The sequence below is a fragment of the Diospyros lotus genome, chromosome 3, assembly GCF_014633365.1.
Source record: "Diospyros lotus cultivar Yz01 chromosome 3, ASM1463336v1, whole genome shotgun sequence".
Classification (NCBI taxonomy): Eukaryota; Viridiplantae; Streptophyta; class Magnoliopsida; order Ericales; family Ebenaceae; genus Diospyros; species Diospyros lotus.
Genome location: NC_068340.1, coordinates 37253383 through 37261839, shown reverse-complemented (window position 1 = coordinate 37261839; position 8457 = coordinate 37253383).

The window sequence follows — 8457 nt, the reverse complement described above, 5'->3', positions numbered from 1 at the left end:
ACATATTAAAAAAATGTCTAATATATTGATATATTATGAACTTATGGTCATATTTCAATTTTATCATATTTTGACATTTGCTTTAATTTAGTCCATAAATATTAATTTTTGTTTCAATTTTATTCTTAATCGGTCAGGCATGTGCCCTAGCATATGTAGCGTGCTTATTGGACACAGAAGCAAAATGCATAAGAGAAAACAACAAATGTACTTGTTACTCGTGGGGCATAGTGACTGATGGTCACTGCCATAGCCATTTTCACCCATCGCCAGCAACTGCTGTGATCGCGACACTTGTTTTTTATTGTGGCTATGGCTGTGGATGAGATCTCGTTGATGGTCGACGTGAATGAGTGGCCACATTTGTCGCGGCCAATGGAATGTTCGTTCGAGTTGTCGGCAATCGATGAGTAGAATAGCAATGACCAATTGGTGGTCATCATTTTCGTTTTGGCTGACTAACGGTTCAAACCACTATTATGACTAATTTTCATCATTTCCTGACAGTCTTTATCATATGTGACATTGATAGTCGATGAAGCGTACAGATTGGCCACCCATAGGCCTTGCCATTTTCTCGACAGGTGTAACACCCGAGAATAATTTTGAGGATAAAAATGATGTTTGATAAAGGGCATAATTGAAATTTTGGGAAAAATAAGACTATAGGGCACACTAACACAGCTTTGGACGACTGAATTAATCAGAGGGAGTACCTCAGACCCTAGATAGCCAAGGAAAATGGTATAGTATCGACGAGAAATTAAAATTATGATTTTTAGTGATGAAAGAAATGAGATCGGGAACAGTTTTCGGTATAGCAAAAATACAACTGCCAATTAGGCCGTATTACCGAATTACTGTAAACGACGTTCAAAAAGTCAACAGAGAATGTCAAGGACTATTATTCGATGTATAGAACAACCCTTAAGTGGTTTCAGGTTGAATCGAGTGGATTTGAGGTCAAATAAATCAGTCGGGCCTAAGTGTAATTTTCTAAAAATGCCCGAGGGAGGTCAAAACGGTAAATTTTTGAAAATTTCAAGGGAGAAATGAGAAGTCCTAATCTTGAGGATCTTAGTGAGGATGCTAAAGAGATCAGGGGCTTGAGGGTAAGGGCCAAAATGCAAAAGAGAAATTTCAAAGGACCAAAGTGCAATTTTCAGAAAATTGTACAAGCATGGCCGATTTGGCCGGAAAATCCGGCCATTTGGCAGCCTAGGATCATCAGGGCATGGCCAAGGACTGTCCTGGTGGCGTGTAGGAGGAATTTTTAGAAAATTCTGAAAAATTTCCAGAAGTATAAGGAATTTATTTGATGAGTTTTGGTGATTTTTCTTGAAGTATATTCGAAGTAAATCGATGAGAAATAAATTTTCTCAAGGAAAAGTAATTATGGAAATTTGAGAAAATAGGAGAAAAATCTGAAAAATTTCCAGAAAATTCCAGAGGCTTATAAATATTGTTTTATGAATTATTATGTAAAAATATTTGAGAAAATAGTTGTGTAGATATTTATTTTGGATTCTTAGAGAAGAAAATGGGAGAAAAATAGGAAAATTGTGAGAAAATTAAGGAAAATTATAATTGTTGGATAAATGTGATGATTAGGGTGCCTTGAGGGTTGAGACGAAGTGACTTGTGCGAAGATCGAAGAAGGCACGCAAATCGAGGCGTACCAAAATATCGCCAAATGTGAGTGTTCGCCCCCAACTTTGTTTTGACTTGTGAGTGATTCTACCCGAAAAGATTTTAAGCGACATGTGAATGGTTTACTGGGAATGTTCATCCCTATGGCTTGGTTTATTATGGTTGTCCAAACAATTATTTACACATGCATTGAATTTCGTACGGTAAAGTGCATACATTGAGATGTTGATTTTATGCATGTTATGATTTTTCGGCGTTGGCTTGTTTTGTGTCGTCCATGTGGGACGTGGGTTGGTAACCTGTGACGTAGCCCAGAGTGACAGCACTCGGGATGCGTACTTAGGATTAATGCAAGGTGACCCACTTGGGACGGGGCTGAGACGGACTTCACCTTACGGGACCCAAGTGGCGGGGCTGAGAATGGACACCACCCCGGTTGTTGGCTCAAGTGGCGGGGCTGCGAGTGGACACCACCCCAGGTTCCTTTGAGCGATAGCATTAATGCCGAGGTGACGTCGATTCCGAGGATAATGCTAATGTGACACTCTTGGGGCTAGGGTTGCGTTGGGTTTTGGATTGCTTTTGAGTTGAAGCGTAAAGCCTAACAATAACAATGGGGTGATTCCCGGGTTCATATGTCGAGGTTGTCCCTCTTAAGCAGGATTGTTTTGTCAATGGGTCGAAGTGGTTGTGTCGCCTTTAGAGAGATTGTATTTTCCCCGGTTAGGGTTAAGTGCTATGTGGGATTCTCTTAGGCTGGTGCATGTCAGGAGTTATCGATTTTGTATATGATTTTTCATATCTGCATGAAAACGTTTTTGAACTCTCACTTAGATGATTCAGCATCTAATTTGGACTATGTCCCTGAAATATTCAAACGTTCCAGGTGAAAGCAGTGGCGCCAAGGGAAAGAATATCATCGAGATGTAGCGGCTATGTTTAGTTTTTGTAGGTTTTGTCCATGATTACGATGTTCAGAGGTTATGTAATATTTTGATATTTTCATGTGAAACATCGATTTGGTTATTGTAAAGGAATTATCGATTATATATCATTGAGGTTTCGATCTTGCTTCCGCTGATATGATTGTTGATACCTGTCTTAGTTTATTATTAAATTTTGATATGCTAAGAAGGTACGATCGGGATTGACGAGAAATGATTATGATGAAGGTATATGTATTGAGAGACTTATGTTGTGTGTTCGATGTTGAAAAAAAAAAAAAAAAAAATTCCCGAAATCTCGAGTTAACGCTCGTTGTGGGAAAATGGGGCGTTACAACAGGGATCTCGCTATTGCTATTTTTTTTCATTGTGGGCAACTACGTATGTTGTAGTTCGTGAGGAGTGCATTGGTTTCAATGACCTTTGGTCTTTTCCCCTTTTTATTCTTTTTCCAATCGACTAGCTCTATGGCTACCGTTAATATAAGCAAGCTAGCAGCTAGAGCAGCAAGTGATGAAGAATAAGGAAGATAGAGACGGTTAGTAGCGGTAAAAGCAGAAACGACGATGACACAAGATGGAATGTAGAAACTCTAGGTGATTTGGGGAAAAAATGTGTTTTGACTCATTAAATGTTAAGTTAACCCCTGGGTCGACCCATTAGATCAAATCTATTCAAGGTCAACTTGATCCATTACTTGGGATTTCAAAATGGAGAAGGCAAAATGACATCGTTTTGCCTTGTGCATTATAGCAACATCACGGTAAAATGACGTTATTTTGTTGATGTGTTTATCTCAGTATCACGTATGCTAGCGTACACGTTTAATCAATCGATGATAAAATTAAGATAAAAATTAAGATTTGTGGATCAAATTAAAGTAAAAGTCAAAATATGATCCTAAGTTAAAGATATATCAGCCTATTAGGCCATAAAAAAATTAATTTTTATTTTTTAATAATAAGGGTACTTGCTTATATAAGTTTGTAACATTTAGTGTTATCATTATAATTTTTTTAAATAGAAAGATTATTGCTATAATTATGTCAATCTTCAAAGTGATTAGTACAATTTACCCAATAAATAAAAAGCTTGAAGCATGGAAAGGTACCATCGAAACAAAATGTTTACATTCACTAATTTAGTTAAACTACTTTAACATTCAAAAAGTACTATTTTTTATTTTTTAGTAATGATATTTGTATATTAAGTTTGTACATTACTTTATACATTCAAGAAATTAGTGACATTTATTTTTCAAATTTTCAAATAATTTTTCAAAAATGCCACTTATCCTTTGTAAATATGCTAATAATATCTTAGAGAGAGAGAGAGAGAAACTAATGGGCCTACATGAAACTAGAAATGGGCTTCCGCTGTCTTTGGTGTATTGGGCCATTATATGTTCCTTGGGTTAAGATATTTTAGGCCCATTTGGTAAACTTTTTTCTCATTAAGTAAAATTATACTATTTAAAATTTAATTAGAGTAATTTACGATTTTTGAACACTATTCATGCTCCGTTACTACGTAGCTGTCTCTATCTCTAAGCTACAGCTCTATTGTCATTTATGTTTCTTGTTTTCAATTATTACTTTTTGTTTTTACTATTTTAAATACAAAAAAAAAAAAAAGAGAAACTTTCTCTGCTGTGTACACCCTACGACTATATGGCCGCACAGTAGCTGAGCAGCAGCAGAAGAAACTCTGTGTGTGTGTGTGTGTGTGTGCATGCTCGCACTCTGTTCTACTGTTGCTTCTGTACAAAATCTACGGCTGTGTAGAGTTATATCCAGAAAATGAGAAACATATGAATCGGTGCAGTAACTGCAGCCATATAATTGAGCAACTAAAAATCTGGAATGGCAAAATTAAAGAAAGAGGTTTCTCATGCAGCGTGATTGGTCTCTTTGGACGGGAAGGGATGGTGCAAGAGATAGAAAATTAGATCATTTTAACCCCTACATATATATGATGTGTGAAACTGTTTATGAACAGTTAGCAACCCTTAAATAGCAAATTAAGTGTCGGTACAGTCCTTGGTGCATGGTGGGGACTTGTGCGTGGCCGATGTTCAAATAAAGAGAATAATTTTGATTGATACCGATTGTTTGTGTTCATCAACTTGATCGGGAACAGTACTAGTAGGCCAATTAGAAAGAGAGATTCATCATCATCATCATCATATCATATATTTATATATGTATATGTATGTACTGATCATGACTTGCAAAGGCTGTACGTACTGCTTAATTAATTACTTTTCCCTACATCTTCATGTGTTCACTATCCCCAAGTGACATCTTGGCGCAGCATGCACTACTCGAACTTAAGTAGGAACTGGTCAACTTGTCGGCAATTAATTCGCGCTTTCTGTTCTTTTCTTTTCTTTTGCCATTCACTCAATGATGAACTATGAACAACTTGTTGGAAAGTTGTTTTCCCCTTTTTTGATGACAAGACAATCTCTATGTTTCTGGAATGCACTCTCACTTTCTCTCTCTCTCTCTCTCTCTCTCTCTCTCTCCATGAATAGTGAAGTTAGTCGTATAAAGAGAGAGAAGTTGTAAAATTAATGGAGAGGTTCATGGAGTTCTCTTATTAATTAATGCCTAATTAAATGGGAAATGTTCATGCAGGTTGAACTGGGTTTTTGGATCCATGAATTAATTAATTCCCATAAATGGAACCAATTATAAACTGATCTTCTCCCCAAAGAATCAAAGATATATCCGAAGCCAAAATCAAAGTTGAGATTGTTTTGCTCCCCATCTTTAATCAGCAAGAGCGATCCAAATGCCAACACATACCAGACCCACCAAATTAATAATGGCAACAAGCAAAAGTAAGCAACCCTCTCTAAGTGGATAAAGTGAGGGGATACTAATCACACACACACACACATATATATACTGGAGTTTGTGTACAATCTACAGATTCATCAACTTAATTTATTAGATTGGATCCATCTGTTACTTTCCTGAGATTCATTCTGACCACTCCACCATCCTCATCTTAATTAGTTGCCTCCCCACCTATATATGCTTGTCTCCTAGTACTAAAGGATATATATATATATACATATACATATACATATACATATGGGATATTTTCGCAATTTTTATTCTCAACTGTCATTCTGTTATTATCTTTGTCATTCTCTCTTAATGTAAGGAATTTTTTTTAAATAATTAGGAATATTAGCTAAAAATTGATATTAAAATTATTTGTAAAATTTTTTAATTTTCTTCTTTTTGTTTTTTTTATTGTATAAGAGCAGAAAGTTGACTAGAAATCACATCTTATAATTTTTAAGTATATTATGATTTGTTTTCTCCTAACATAATCGAGAGCAAAGTACAAATATTATGACTGCGTAGAGACAATCATTATAAGAGTATCATGATTTATTATTTGACACATTTGACTAATTTTATATCTGGATAGTTGGAATTTCATTCAGCATTGTCCTGACCTCAAAAGAAGAGAAGTCGTGACTTATGTTATTATATAATTGGGTTGAGAGCCTTATCAGTGATCAACAAGGCCGTCCGATACAAAAACAATATCTAACATACAATTCATAAAAATATGACAAGACAATAAATAAATGAGACATCACATTATATTTGAATAACCTCGAGAATATATATATATATATGTATATGCATTATAGAAACATAACGGCGATAGGATCGAGAGTAACCCATGGCCAATGAGGTTTATCTTCTACTAAGTAATCATGATTATTACTTAATTAGTAACAGATGACAGTTGACTGAATGCTTCCGGCTTATCCCATCGTCCATGGGACTATCTCCTACTATTACATTATTATTTCTATCTCATCAGCTAGGGAATTATCAATTTATATAACATGAACATGCATTTAACATATATATCCTCCATGTATTATCGTCACATAATCGTTGGAGATTCTGGGTCCTGCTATAGTCAGAATTAATTAATCTGTTGAGCCGTATCCTTCACCCTGTTTATATATCCGAGCACTCTAACTTCTACGGGCATGCCACTATGATCAGCGTACAAAGTTTATACATAATTACCAAATTTTCGATCAGCAGTAAAGTGAATGAATTGGGATGGATGGTTGACTTTCTCAATGATAATTATCGACCACACGCACTAAATGACTGTGGTGCCATGTATATAACCGGCAGTGATTTTCTCTTTTGTCTTGATATATAAACATCAGTACTGATCTGTGTACTTTTAGCGCATTTGGAGTAACTAGCCTTCCATCTCTCACAACATCTTGTCGGGATTATTCAACAATGAAGCAGTTTGACTTTGGAATATAAAGTTAATCATCTTTCAGATTTTTTGTTTCAAGGATTTCTTGTTCTTATGGAATCCAGTTTTGGCTACAAATTTTACGTATTCTTTTTTCTTTACTTCTAGATTAAAATACATGTGCTTTTGATATATATAAACTCTTTTTTTTTTTTTTTCATTGTGGGAATATTTTGGTTTTTTGTGTCTTAATCCAAATTAAGAAATATAATAAGTATATAATTAAAGACATTGAATAATTAATAATATTTCATTTTTAAATAACTTTTATATTTCTTTTTGTTTGACCAAGAACCATACTTTCTTGGAAAAATATATATTTAAGCTTTAACAATATCTAGTTTTTTTTTTGTTAGCTAGCATTGAATACACACACACACACACACACAAAGACAATGTAAGCACATGCCTGAAATCCTTAGAAAATAAATAGAACCCCCACATGAAGAACAGGGTAGAGAATACGTGTGAATTTGCAATGGTAAGGTTAACTCAATTGCAATATCCAATACAATTAAGAGGATGTAATATTGTCATCATGTATAATTGGAAAGAAAAAGAAAAAAGACAATTACAGGATGCTTGTAAGGTAGGGACCAACTGTGACGAGAGTGATGTTTAGGGTTTGTTTGTTTGGTTTGGTGGATTTTGTTGGTCGTCTTCAGTGTTTGTTTTTGAACTGTGTTTGGTTTCTGTTGGTCCTTATATGTTGTTATTTGTTGCTTATTTATTCTATATTTATGTAGTTAGAAGTTGAACTCTCTATATATGGATCAACATGAGATATATAATGTGCTATTTTTGCCAAATTTTTGTAATAAATGTTAGTATTCTGTAGGTGGAGTGACTTCTTCTTTTAAAGCCACTTCTGATGGAACTTGGACCCCTTCAACCATACAAAATTGAAAGCCACATTAAGCAGCATCAATATCTGACCCACCACCACAGAATGCTACATTATATATATTTTATGGGAAGAGAAAGTGAGGGAAGTCGACTTTATAAAGTGATGGTTCAGCTAGAATAGAAACTGCTCACTTCCTAATTTTGGCTAAGGGAGTCCTAATCTAGTCCCAAATCTTCAATTATATAATAATTGGGCTTTTGAGTTTGTCACAAACAGAATATCTCCCACCACATGCATATATATATATATATATATATGCATGGACATCATCTATATATCCATCTATTTTATTATATAAATAAATATCACATTTAGTGTTATATTTTTTTAAAGTCTTGTCAATGTTTTATAATTTTATTTGAGCTTATGATTTTTAATAATAACTAATTTATGAAAACCTTATTTAATATTATATAAAATTTTATTTTATTTAAAATATTATCTAAAAATTATTTTAATTCTTTGATTGACCCTACACCCATGATCCATCCCCCACCAACTGGGCCTCCATTCCTGTTCATGACGAGACACCAATATTGCTGTGCCATCTCCCCGACTTAAAAATTTGTAAATATAACCCGAACAGAGTATGACATTTATTATTAGAAATAAAAAAAAAAGTAATGCTTACTACAAATATAT